This window comes from Drosophila kikkawai, chromosome X (assembly GCF_030179895.1).
Source record: "Drosophila kikkawai strain 14028-0561.14 chromosome X, DkikHiC1v2, whole genome shotgun sequence".
NCBI lineage: Eukaryota > Metazoa > Arthropoda > Insecta > Diptera > Drosophilidae > Drosophila > Drosophila kikkawai.
In genome coordinates, this window is record NC_091733.1 from 30,111,153 (window position 1) to 30,125,692 (window position 14,540).

A 14,540-nucleotide genomic window follows, 5' to 3' on the forward strand; every position below is an offset into this window, starting at 1 on the left:
CATATATTTTTAATAAATTCCCGTAATTATTTCTTTTTATTTTTAACTAAAATAAATTAAGGATTTCTAATTGAGACTTTTAACCCTTTAAAAAATAACCACTGTCACTCCACTTGCTTTGGGCTTCGATACAGAAACTTTTGCTTAACCATTTCGTACACAGTAAATTCATTTTCTCAATTGCCTCGCCTTTTTCCCTGGCTTGGCCCATATTTTATTTGTATTTATTTGTGTGTCTGTGTGCCAGGCATGTGTAAATATTTTATTTTCCCTTGATTTTTATTATATTTGCCAGGGTCCGAGAGCTGTTCGTTCATTCGCAATTCCCGGCTGACCCTGTGAGAGTTTTGTGTTTTATGGCGGGAAAAAAAATCAAAGCGTCCAACGCGGCGTATGAGTAATAAGGCATTGCTCATACGCCACGTGAGCCATTGAAAGGGGGAAAGAGTTGTCCTCCCATTCTCCCTCTCTCTCTGTTTTTCTGTTTTTTTTTTCTGTCGCTGCCTGAATTTTCATTTAAACGATAATGGGGAAATTCAATTTGCCGCCCACAAAACGAGGCAATGGAAATGCTAATTGGTAATCCATATCCCTGCGAATTTCGCCAGCGGAATGCGAATGGGAATGCGAATACGAATGTGGCTGGGAATGCGTTTGGACGGGACAAATGCTGGCTTTACGACTTGGATATATTCTATAGATATATGCAGATAGAAAGAGAGAGATAGAAGTAGCACAGTGCACAGTGGTCGGGCCAATAGGACAAAAATAAAAAAAATGATTTTGAGCTATTCGAGCGAAACCTGGTTTTTCTATCAGCTAATTGTCCAAATTTTACCATGCAATAAGGTCTGCTTGGAATTTCAACGGGACTTTCTGAAAATAGATTGACAAAAGCGTACTTATATTCATGGACTTTTAATTTGTCAGCAGTGGAGTGCACAGACCAAATTTAAAAATTTAAAATATAATATAAAACGCTGTTAAACCAAAATCAATTGGACTGAATATAGTAGATAAAGGTATATACTTTATTTTTACAGAAAAATATATATATAATTTGTGTTGTGTTTCGTGTAAATCTTTGTTAAAAAAGTGCGTCTTTTTAGTTCGTATATGTTGTGTTTACGTAAAGTTTTAACTATTTTCCCCCCGTTGCCCCCAAATGAAATTTATGTGTCGTTATTAACTGATATTTACAGATTATAAAAATGTTTACTTCAGCTGCGGCTACCTGCGGCTGCACATTTGCCATTACAAAACAAATTACCCTAATTTTTTAGCCAAAAATCCGGGTTGTGATAAAAAATCGGAAAAAAATGTTAAAAATAAAAACGTCACCTGAGTACCTCGGGGCACTTATACTTTAGTGAATGCAATAAATTTTTTGGATATCGGATGATTTTGTGGACAGTTAGAATAGGATATACACCGAGAACAACCTTTTTTTGTGGGGACTTAGGAGATTCGCTGTTACTCGTAAGCATGTAAATATTTTTTAATACAAAAATTAACAAAAAATTATTGAAATGTTGTGTTATTATATGGAATTTAATTCAATACGCTAATTTTAGCCGTTTCGTCACAACATTTTTTTGAAAAGTAGGCAGTTTTGCACCGAATTAACCTTACCCTTCATTAAGCTGTGTACGTTTGTTGCTGGACAAATTAAATACACAATATATAAGTTAATAATTTTTTTTTTTACTTTTGGGCACTTATATTTCACCAACGTTCTCATTAAGTTATCAAAAATTAAAAATTTAAAGTTAGGTCTTGGAAAAAAATAATTTTATAAAAATGTTGTATGGGAGCTATAAGATATAGTGATCCGATTTTAACCAAATTTGGTAAAAATGCATAAACCTGTACCAAACATATAATCTGTAAAATTGGTTAAGATATTTTGAAAAACAAAAAAGTTTTTCATACTAAATTTTGATTTTTAACAGATTGTTCCTATGGCAGCTATATGATATAGACGAGCAATATGGCCAATTTTTTGTGGATATACTTAAAACATTTTTCTAGATTTTTGGTGAAAATTTCATAGCGATAGCACATCTAGAAGTATTTATGGCCGCTGTTCCATACAAGCTCGACCACTGTGCAGTGGTTAAATTATTAAAATGTTCAGTTAAAATTTTTTTTTAAATAATTTAAAACTTTTTAAAAAGCCAAATAAATCCTTGCCCCACTTCCTCTCTTTAAAATCTTTTCTTTTATTAATTTCTTGACCACTTTAACTAATTTTTTAGCAGGCACAGTGGTCAAATTAGTAACTTCTTAAGCTAAAAAACAATTTACAAGGCTTATAGCCTTTTTAGAAAAACTAAAACTAATATTTTTTAATTAATATTCTTTATTACCTACATTTTTTTTTACCTGTACAGCTCAAAGCTGGCACAGTGGTAGAGATTCCTCCAAATTACCCAACTTTTTCAGCTTTAAAAATAATTTTTACAAGACCTAAAACCTGAAAAACTCTTAAATAACCCCAAAACAAAACCTTGTCATTTCTGTTTTCCCTTTAATTAATTTATTTTCCTTTTTTTTAACCACTGTACCTAAAACTTGAACACACTTTTGCTTAACGAAAAAAAAAAACCCACTGAATCATTCATGGGACCATCACTCATCCCCTTGGCCACTCGAGTCCTTTTGGATTAATAGCAAGTCCTGATCGAATGTATTGAATTCAGAGAGGACTCGCTTACAAGCTCCACTGACTCCTGCTTTTTCCTGCTTCTCCTTATTCCAAATGCGTTGAAACACCTTTTAATTTAACGCCGAGTTTTTATTATCCTTGCCGAATCGCTTGGATTTATTAACTTGCTTTTATGGCCGAATGTCCTGCTCACAATTAGAGGCCAAGAAGGAGAAGGGAATTATCTATGAAGGCTGAAGGAAAGCTGGGAGGAAAGCTGAGAGGAAAACTGGGTGGAAAACTGAAGAAAATCTGGGCTCTCAGTTTCGCTTTCTGAAACTGGGTTCCATGAATTATTTATTTGTGCGGACATGAATTATTGTTATGAAGTTTATTGCAAACAAATTGCGTCCTGGGACAGTGGAAATCAATAGCAAATAAATAAAAGCGCCAACAGTTTTTGTGGCTTTCGCTGAAACAACAGTTCATGGGGTTTATTTTTATTTCGAAGGGGAGAGACCTAGGGTCAAGATACGGGCTCCGAGGAGAGTTATGTTTGGGCCCACAACAATGGTGGATGAGATATATATCCCTCACTCTTCTCATGTGAGGAAGGGGGGGGTAAAGGGGAGGTAACCCCTCCCCCCATGGCATTTTGCGGGCAGAGAGCCATCAACAACATGCACAGGATATGGCTGAAACGCTGCGGGCGATTCATGAAATTTAATGAAGCAGGTCGGGGGTTTCACCAGAATCGCATGGCTGCCTCACTCGGGGCAATACACAGAGAGAAATTTTAGGGGTGGGGAAAACTTAAAAGAAGAAGCTTATTAAAGAGGAGAATTAATTAACATGAAATTAAAGCCAACTTGGGCATTAAATTAAAATATATAAAAAATGGAGAAATTAGTAAATAAATCATAAAAAGAGTTTTCGTAATTTTTTAAGGGAAATATTTTAAGAATAAATATATATTTTATAGAATTAAAAATAAATACTTCTTGTGGCTTAACTATTTTCTAAGAAAATAATGGGAAATAGCTGGGAAGTTCCTCTACTTTCTTAGTTTTTTCTACGTTAAACTTGGTTTTCATAAAAATTTTTCGTTTTTTTTATTTACTTCCATCGTTGATTTCAAATATATTTTTTATAATTTTTTTTTCTAAAATTTCTCCCATAATGAATTTAAAAAAATAACAGAGAAAATGGTTAAATAATTAAAAAATGAATATAAACAGGATTTTTGTAAACTTTTTAAGTAGATATATATTTTTAAAAAATTAAATTAAAAAAAATAAAGAGGCAATAATTTATAAATATTTATATATTTAATTTAATATTTATATTTCTAAAAATATAAAAAATCTAAAAATTTCTCTCAGTGCCGCGTTGACTGCCAAGCAACCAATGTGAATGAGATGTGTATTTGAAGTTGGCTTTTTAATTAAAATAAATATTTAATTGAAATTGTAATTAGGAATTAGTTGTGGGCCAAAAAAGAACAATATGACAGTGGGTTTCCCCAGCACTATACCTACCTACAAATATATCTCTATCTGTATCTTTAGCTCTATCTCTGTCTCTATATGTATCTGTATCTCCATCTGTATCTCCATTCCTGCCCGAAAAGTAAACTGAAACTCCTTTGGTTTCGATGACTGCGAAAAAGGCAGCGCATCAATTTCTGATTAAAAAGGATAAACATTGCAAGCTGCCTCGCTGAACAGCTCCGGGATAGCCCAGGACAACGACAAGGACCGGGACCAGGACCAGGACCAGGACCAGGACGAAGACGAGGATGAGGACAATGATGATGATGATGAACACGCCGCTGTCTCTGGTGTACAAACACAGGGACATTAAGGATATTAAAAGCAACCGCAGTGGCAAGTGACAAGGACCAAAAAAAAAAAGGAGCTGCGAGCAACGTATTCGATTTCAATAACATTTAGTGGCAATTTCTTTTCGCCCGCTTTGCCGCATTTAACGACCAAAGTCAAAGGCAAAAGCCAGAGGCACACAACAACAACAACAAAATAAAAGAAAATAAAAGAAAAACCAGAAGCAGAAAGCCATGGATCACGGGAGAAAAATCAGCGGAAAAACCAAAACCAAAATGTTGTCCCATTAAGCTGAAAGCTAACAATTACTCGAAATCGATGGAAAAATCAAAGTCATTAAAGGGGAAAATATTCATAAAAATATTCATAAAATACAAGTCAACAAGTTCATTCATGTTCATTCATGTTTGCCAAAGAAAAATAGCGGAAAATAATTGAATTTATAAAATTTAAACTAAGAGAATTTATAAAAATTTTTCTGTTGCTAAAAAAAATGATTACTTTTAAATATTTGCAAGAGAACAAAGAGTAGCTATAGCTCTCTTCAAGTAGTTATATATCATTTAATTACCCATTATAAAAATTATTAATATAATTATTAATTTAAAAACATTTATTTCATAAATTCGAAATATTTCTTTAACTTCTTCCCCTAAACCCTACTTTTCTCTGATTAAAAAAAATACTATTACTTTTATTTTTAAACATTTCTTGAACTCACCCGACTCGACAGGATCCTGGCTAAGGCTCTCCGCTTAAGAAGCAGGTGTTGCTCTCCGTTTCCAGTTAACCTGCAAAGAAACAAAAGCAAATCAATTACGTGGCTGCCTTTCAGGTGTTTCAGGTTCAACTAATGTTAATTCCTGCGCCAAAGTGGCAAAGAAATGCAAAGTGCCCTGGCAGGATAACGAGACAGGATAACGCTGATGAATGCCTGCCAGAAGGCACACTGACAGACAGTCCCAGAGAGAGAGAGAGAGAGAGAGGAAGAGTGACAGGTGGGCGTGGTCGAGAGGTAGAAAGGCGATGGGGGCGTGGCACCATTTTCCAACTGCATTTTAATGCGTTTGCTGCGCGGAAAACTCAAAGTAAGTGCAACTGTAACTGTAACTGTATCGGTGGGCGTTACCAGGGGCGTGGCACTAGCAACAACCCAAGAATTTTCCCCCCGAAGAAGAAACTTCAATACAATTGCAAATGAGCTTTGGAAAATTGCAAGCAATAAATGTATCGAGTGAAGGCAAGCATTTAATTTAAAATTTTTTCTGCAGAAAGTTGAGAGGAAAAATTATTTATACAAACTGTAAGATATAAATAAGGGGCTAAAAATGTTCAAAATTGTTTTAAGAATTTGAAAAATATTAATTTTAAATTTTAGGTAATTTTTTTTAAGGTTTTAATGTAAATATTGTGATAGAAAAGCACTAAGTTGATTTGATTTCTATTTTATAAATTATTTTTAAGCACAAAAACTATAATAAATAAATATTTTAAATTAAGAGGTATATAAATAATTTGTAAGAGATGTTACATATTATTTTTAAAAATATAAAAATATTATTTATTAACTATAAGTTAACTTTTTTAAAGCGTGAATGTAATAATTGTGATAGAAAAACCCGTAGAAGATTTAATTTCTATTTTGTAAATTATTTTTAAGCACAAAAACTATAATAAATTTGTTTATAAATATATAAATAAATATTTTAAATTATATTATATTTTAATTATATATTAAATATATATATATTTAATTTAAAATTAAGACTAACCCATTTTGCCTTTAAATTAGTTTTATTTAAGGCCACCGATACATCCCGGTTGTCGTTGTCAAACGATTTCCGTTTTGCTACTAGGAAAATCGTGGGGAAAATGGAAAGTGGCAAGGGGAAGGGGGTGTTAGCGTTGATGGTGACACGCCAACGGCGGCCCAGGGCATAGATAAATCGTTGGTAAATTTTATATAATCTAATAAAAAATTGATGGCTTTGGAGTGCGACGCTGCGAGCTGGCAATAAATAGCAACAGACACTGGCTACGGCTTCGGTTCTGGTTCTGGTTCTGGTTTTAGAGATCCCCAACCCATACCCATACCCAACTCCTTTCTCATCCCCCCTAGGACCTTATCTCCTGCCCGTTATCCACTTTAAGCGATGTATGCGAACTGCTGGCAATCCGTTGAAAAGCGCTTGCCAATAAATGATGAGACATCGACGACGACGAGGACGACGATGAGGAGGAGGAAAAGCCGGGGAAAAGCTGCTTCTGCAAAATGGCAGGGCATTAGCTCGTGTTTTTCTCTACTTTTTCTTAACTCTCATGTGTTTATTTTTATATATATATATTTTAACCGGGGTAAGCCAGGGGTATGCCAGCGAGGTGTCGAGTAGTCTTAAAGGTAACAGGTTACTCCTTAAAAACCTAGATATAATAATATAAAAACCCATGCTATCTATCTCGCTTGCTCGCTTAGTCGAGTCACAAACCCTAGCCTGGGTATTCCATTTAGGTGTCAAGTAGCCCTAAAAGTAACAGGTTATTACTATTACTTCATTTTCACTCTTAAACACCTCTACACATAAGATAATATAATTATTTAAATACCAAGGCTATCTATCTCGCTTGCTCGTTCTTTTAAAAGGCTTAGTTGAGTCACAAACCCTAGCCTGGGTATGCACCAGCCCAGCATATCCTTTGCTTTTCCTTTTTTTTGGTTTTTTTATGCAGCTCCCAAGCTTAATGAAATGAGTTTGTCGAACTTATTGCTTACTGAGGCATGCAGCATGTATTCCCACTCCCCAATGCCAGTGTCAGGATATGCCAAGATGTGTGTGTGTGTGTTGGATCCTTGCACTTATGCAGATACAATTTGCTAGAGGGTCCTCCATGCCTTGGGTACATTTTAAGTTGGCTAAACAAGTTTAGCTGCATCCAAAATCCTAGAGTTTTTCCCTCTCTCTTCCTTCACCTCCATCGAATAATATCAAATGAAAAGCTTGGAAAATCCTGCCTCCTTGGGCAGCAAATCGAGCGGCAAGGGTTTATGTCTTGGGGCTGATTAATTGAACGGAACTCGAGTAGCAAAAAATTATCCTTGCCAAGGAATTTCTGCTTATTAATTGAGTCATTTTTCACGCACACTTAATTCCAGCCCGCCGATTGAAGTTTTTCCAGCACTTGAAATAATTTTTACAAAGATTTCTTAATGATTTTTCAAGGATTATCAAGGAGTTTCCTGTTTTTTCAAGTATTTTTTAGTTCTAGTTGGATTTTCTAATATGTTTTAGGATGCCTTTTGGGCTTTCATTAACTTTTCTTGGCTTAAAATAATACAACAAATTCGTATTTTACTACATTTCCCCAAATTTAATTCAACAAAAAACTAATTTATATAATTTTTTCCGTTGCCTTTATCAATCAATCGACGAATAAAGCTAGAAGCTAGAAGCTGGTAGGTGGTAGCCTTTTCAGTCTCAAATAACATTGAACCAAGTCCAACATCAACAGCAGATTGTGTATGGTGTATCTGCTGAAACAACAACAGTCTTGGCCAAAAGTATCTCGTGCCCATTTTCCGCGATTTCCCAGCCATTTTCCTCGGTTATCGCACTTCGAAGGACGTGAATTTCGAGTAGCTGGCAAAGGCAAAGTTGATTCTATGCGAAAGAGTGGGCAAAAATGGGGGGGCCAATAGTTTTACGAGTGGCCAACAATTAAGTGGGTCACCAGCCGCAGGTCGCGGCTCGTTGGCAAGTCAATCAGCCAATCAACCAATCAGTCCATGACCCAGTCAGTCAGTTTAGTGAGTTAGTCGGTTAGTCATTCAGATAGTCAGAGGGTCAAAGAGTCAGAGAGTCAGATAGTCAGGAGTTCAGGCAGTCCTTCAATTTCTGAGTTCAGGGTGGAGAAGAGAAAATTTACACAGTGGGAAAAGGAATTCAAGTCTGAGGTTAGTTATTAATATTTAAAATATTCTTTTGGTTTCTAAAAATAATTTAAATTAATTTCTAATGAAATAAAATACTATAAATATTTTTAATGAATTTAAATAAATTTGAATTTAAACGAAATACTATACAAATATTTAGTGAATAAAATAAAATACTATAAATATTTTTAAAATACTCTAGATTTTTTTATTAAATTTATAATTAAATATTAATATTAAATATGTTTTAAAAATTTATATTTTTAGAAAAATATATTTGTAAAAAATTTCAAATAGATTAACTTAGTTAATTTAATTTAAAAAATCTTAAATATTTTATTTAAATTTGTATTTAATTTTTAAAAATATTTCTAATAGTTTATTTAATTTGAAATCCCTTAAACCCATTTTAAATTAATTTATTTAATTATAAATTGCAGTTTCACATTTTTAAATTAAAACTTTAATTCAGTTAAAAATCATAAAGAAATATTTAAAATATTAAATAATTAAAATTATTAATTATATTTAAATAATTAAAGTTATTAATTATATTTAAATATTTTCTTTCAGTGCCAAGGGGTATTGGGGGTGTGCTCGTCTGTTTCCCTACAAAACTTTTGCTTTGTTATCTTGCAAACATTTCTGAAAGTTACACAAATGGACCAGTGGACTCTGGAGCTGCTCTCAAAGAAAAGGGGAAATGTAAACAGTTTCGAATTACAAGCGGAGCAAGTTTTGTCTATTAACAAATTGGCACGCGTCGCGTTTTTTTTCTTTTGGCTTCTTTTTTTTTCTGCCTTTAAGGCGCGACTCTTGTCGAGAATCTGCTCAAAATGTTAGTCAAGAAAATATTTATTTTTGACTAAAGTTGCCCCCAAAAAATGAGTGGGACACGCATCACATGTGCGTGTGTGGGGGTGTGTGTTAATGTTTTTATTAGCTTCGCAGGAGAAAAGTCTCGAGGGGGCTAAAAACTGTTGAAAATTGTTTGGCAACTTTATGCCGCCTTCTGCAGCACATTAAGGATGTATAGAAAAGACTTGCAAAAAATTGTTTAAATAAAATTTAAAAAAAAATTCAAAAATTTAAAAAAATAAATAAATATAAATAGAGAGAGGGATAAAAATATACCAACAAAAAATAAGGCAAAAAGCAACAACAGATTAAATAACAAATAACTTTATTTTATCCTCCTCTCTTCTGATATGAATTTAAAAAATAAAAAATTAAAAAAAAAAATATATATATATATAAAAATAATAATAAAACTTTCCAAAATGAGCAATCAACCGAAAAGTGGCTCAAACAAACACACCCATGGCAATGGGTTTTTGCAATAAGATCTCAAACTTTGGGTTCGAATGCGAAGACGACGCCAGTCAGATTTGGAGCAGTCACTCAAATTCCGTTGACAGACGCCGAGAATCCTGGCCAGGACTCGAGGACCACAGACCAAATCAGCCACCCGGGGGAGCAGCAAACAGCCAAAAAGCCACTCAGTCAGTCAGTCAGTCAGCTGGATCATCACTTGCAGCAGCAATAAAAAAAATTAAAAAAATAAAACCCAGAGAAAGTGCACACAGAATGTCCAGTGACAGGTTCCCAGACAGCCTCTTCGATCGGGCGGGACTCGAGGCCAGGAATGTCAGCAGGATGTTCTGGTTTAGGAAGAGCAATTATGAGGGGAAAATCCTTAAAAGGGTCACCTCTTGTCACATTTTTAAATTATGCTAACTCATTTTGTATCCCTGACTTTATATTTTAAGTCAGAAATTAGAGAATCTTCTTTAAAAATAAAATTAATTAAATTGAAATTTGTTCTTAATAATTTTGATAATTTTTCGAATTACATTGTGTTTTGTGTTAGTTTTTCTAACATTAATAAATGTGCAAACTAAATTTAAGTTTTTAAATTTAAAATCTAAAAATTGAATTTTATTTTTTTAGACAATTTTTAATAATTTTAATAATTAATTTAACCCCTTATAAAATTTTTCTTTACTGTTTTGCCAGCTTTATTTATTTATTGAATAAAAATATAATATTTACTATATTATTAAATATTTTCATTACTTCATTATTAAAATATATATTTATTTATTATTTTCATTGCTTAATTTCGGCCTGAATTGATGCACCTTTTTACTTTTCAATAAATAAAACAATTTTTCTGCCCTGCTTCGGTCAAGAGTCACTGGCTGCTGGAAGCTGGGCAAACAGGCAACACACAAACAAGCGAAATAAAATAAAATAAATAAAAACAAAAAATAATAAAATACAAATAAAAATAACAAAAAAATCCAGCAAAGGGTCAAAGTAAATGGCATTGCACTCTGCGAGATTTAAAGCGAGGCAAATGGGTTTCTGGTTCTGGTTCCTGGGGATTTGTGGCACCTCATCGATATCGATGGGAAACTGGCCACGAATAAACGATTAATTGATTGACTTATCGATAATTGACGAGCATGTATGTACATGAACTGGATGTAAGGCGTGAAATGAATATGCGTGAAATTAATATGCGTTAAATAAATATATTATTAATATGGTATTTAATAGTCACAACAGGCAATTAAATAAAAATAAAAATTGAAATAAATTAAATAGATACGCATTTAAACTGACTAAATCTCAGTTTTTATAATCATAATAATTTCTTCTTTAAGCCTTAATTTTAAACTTAATTTTAGCCTTAATTTTAGCCTTAATTTTAGCCTTAATTTTAGCCTTAATTTTAGCCTTAATTTTAGCCTTAATTTTAGCCTAAATTTTAGCCTTAATTTTAGCCTTAATTTTAGTCTAAGTTTAGCCTTAATTTTAGCCTTAATTTTAGTCTAAGTTTAGCCTTAATTTTACCCTTAGTCTTAGCCATAATTGTATCCTTCTTTTTAGCCTTAATTTCCGCCTTAATTTTATACCCAATTTCACCCTTAGGCTTGACCCATATTGATGGACAGGTTTTGGTTAATTCAGCGAGCTGTCAGTTCCCCTCAAAAAGTAAACACTTGAATGGAAATGGAAATCATAACCCGCAGTTCCACTTGCACTTTGAACACATGCAGATCATTGTCGCCTCAGTATCTCTGTGTTTGTGTGTGTGTGTGTTTGTGTTTGGGGGGTGGAAAAGCCTGTTTGGAAAAGCATTTCATTTGAAACCCGCTGGCCAATGCAAATGTCGAAAATGGGAAAATTCTGAATGCCAAATGGCAGAGCGAAATGCAAATGCAAATGCCGCCGACGCTGCCGTCGCCGCCAGTCGAGTTCAGTTTGCGAAACTAAAAAGTTGATTGTCATCTGCCATTTGCATAAAATGCATCCAGGCATTGTCAGTCGCTCAGTCAGTCGGTTAGTCAGTCAGTCAGTCAGTCAGTCAGTCAGTCAGTCGGTCATTCAGTCACTCAGTCATTCAGTCATTCAATCAGTTGGCCAGGCAACGGAATGGATTGTTGATCTATTGACAATCGCCTCTGGTCTCTGGTCAATTTCCAACCAATGTCTATATCGAGTGCGTTCGCACATCACATTACAAACAGGGCTCTCTGCTCTGGCTTCCTCCTATTCTACAGTTTTTGGGGTTAGAGGCGTTATATATCAATCTGTTGGACGCACAGAGCAGACACACGCACAGGCACACAGGCACACAGGCACAATCAGTGTCTGTAAATCAATGGCAGTGGATTTTCTGTGGTTAACAGAAAAGGAAACGCAGGGCTAACACCCTCTTAAAAAGAGGGATTATACGAAAGAATTTTAGATAGAAAATTAAAAAAATATCAAGAAATATCTCTGAAATAAGACATTTTACCATAAGAAAAGCTAACAAAAAATGTATTGCCTACTTTTAGACCGTCTTTAGAGTGTTTTTAATTCCCTCAAATTAAATTATTTTTAAATAATTGTAAAGAAAATAAGATTAAACTATTTATTAGCTTAACAAAAAATTATAGCAAAGTATTTTAAAAGAAATTAAACAAAAATTAAGAATTAATCTATTCTGTAGCACACTTTTAGTCGACTTTTTAAATGATTTAAAAACAGTTTTATAAAGAAATTTGTAATTAAAGTCATTTTTATCTTAATGAATAAATTATTAGAGACATTTTAATCCCAAAAAACCCTTAGAAATTCATCAAACAAATATGTATAGCCTACTTTTAGACCTTTCTTAAAGTGTTTTTAATTCCCCCAAATCATTTTTAATCAAAAAATCAACTAATCTAACCCTGTAAACCAGCTTGGACAATGGGTTACAGCAAAAATATCCTCCTCCCTCCCAAAAAAAAAAAAAAGAAAACCAAATCAAATAGAAAAGGAACTGTGTGTTGGCATGGCTGGAAAATCTGCTGGGAAATTGTGGCTGTTGTTTTGCGGGGTGTGGAGTGGGGGGTGGAGGGTGGAGGGGCAGGCAAAAAGTCAAATGGATTGAATATTGAGTTTATGATGTTGTCGCTGGCAATTTTCGTTGGCTTTAAGCGGTTTGTGTGTGGGTATTGGTGGCGTATACGCAATATGGCCAGCGTATACGCAATATGTGTGCTCTGTGCGAGTGTGTGTATGCGTGTGTATGTGTATGCTTTGTCGATTATATGCTCCACAGAGCTGCCAAAGCACACGCACTTGCTTTTTGTTCTTGTTACGCACGAGTGTGTGTAAGGGTGTGTGTGTGTGTGTGTGTGTTATGGAGTCATGCAGTAAATTGAATTTTGCCCACAACAACGACGACATTAGCCATCTCAGCGCGACGGCTCCTCCTCTGAGGAAGCAACTTGCAAACCGAAAAAAAAATGTTTATATATAAATAAAGGACGAGACGAAATTGGTCTGATTTTGTTGGAACTCTTTGGGTTTTTGTTTTTAATTCTTTTTTTTTTTTGGGACTATAAGGGGTTAGGGTTTGGTTTAGGTCTGGGTTTGTGCTTCCTTCCTTCCGATTTTCATCTCGGGCATAATTTTATATGCCAACGCGCCCGCCACAACATTTGCATATGAATGATGTCTGGCCTTAGCTGACTTTATTTTGGGTCTGATTTTGTGAGACCTTCTTTGAGTTATAATTGTCAGAATTATTTTTTTGTTTAGGAAAAATATATACTTTTTTAGATTTCATCTAGGAAGCCAAGTGTAACTTTTTATTAAGCAAAACACAAAAAATAAATAACTAAAAATATGTAAAAGACATACATATATATGACCTTGAGTCCAAAAGAACACAGCAAATTCTTAGTAGATAATTATAAGTTTATGTTAAATTAAAAACAAAGATTTCCTAGAACTAGTTGGGAATTATAATGTCAAGCAAGTGATATTTCTTTTGTTTTTTTATTATTATTTTTACATAATAATACAGATTTTTATTTTATTTATTGAATTCTTTTAATATTTATTTATTTAAAGTTTTAAATATTATATAAAATTATTATTATTAATATAAATTATGTTTTAACCATATTTCCTAGGCCTTTCTTTTATTTTTTATTTTTTGCCCCTTCTCCCTTTGTCACACAATCTCACTGAACGTTATTTTTTTATTTTGGGGTCCAAACTACTTTGTGCGCTTTTCACTTTTCCCACAGCTTTGACTATTGAAGGCTACCACGCCCTTCTACCGCCCATCGCTTAGGTAATTTCAGACGAAAACTTTATGCGAAAGTTGCAAATTTGCACCGCAATTTGTGCAAACTTTTTCTCAGCTGAGCATTGAAATGACATCATCATCAGTAGCAAATCAATGGAGGGGAAAAATGACTAGGAAAATGGTGGAAAATCAAAGGGGAAAGGGAAGGGAAAAGCGGAAGGCTGACGCCTGCATCAACAAAAATCAATTTGCACTCGTCAAAAAGTGTTGCCAAGTGGCACATTTAGAAAACTAAAACTTGAATGACAATTATGCCAACTGATTTGCATTTTGCCCAGGCAGTTTTACTTTCCAAATTTTCCTCCCCCCTTGAATTTTCCCTCAACTTGAATGCCACAACTTTTGGGCCAAGTTTTCCCACCGCATTTCACAGTCCATTGCCGTTTTTGTTATATATATATTTGTATTGTTGCTTTCTCAGATTTGATTTAAATCATTTTTATTATGCCCAGACAGAGGCTGGTTCGGTTTATGAAAGGGTTTTCC

General features: G+C 33.9%; 1 protein-coding gene across 1 annotated transcript in view; it reads right to left on the reverse strand.

Annotated features, from left to right (window-relative positions):
• LOC108074231 (chaoptin) overlaps positions 1-14,540 on the reverse strand; it is a 160,178-nt gene that overhangs the window by 122,321 nt on the left and 23,317 nt on the right. Inside the window, exon 2 of the mRNA XM_017166174.3 lies at positions 5,210-5,279. The gene's annotated coding sequence lies outside the window, so the exon portion shown is untranslated. The remainder of the gene's footprint in view (positions 1-5,209; positions 5,280-14,540) is intronic.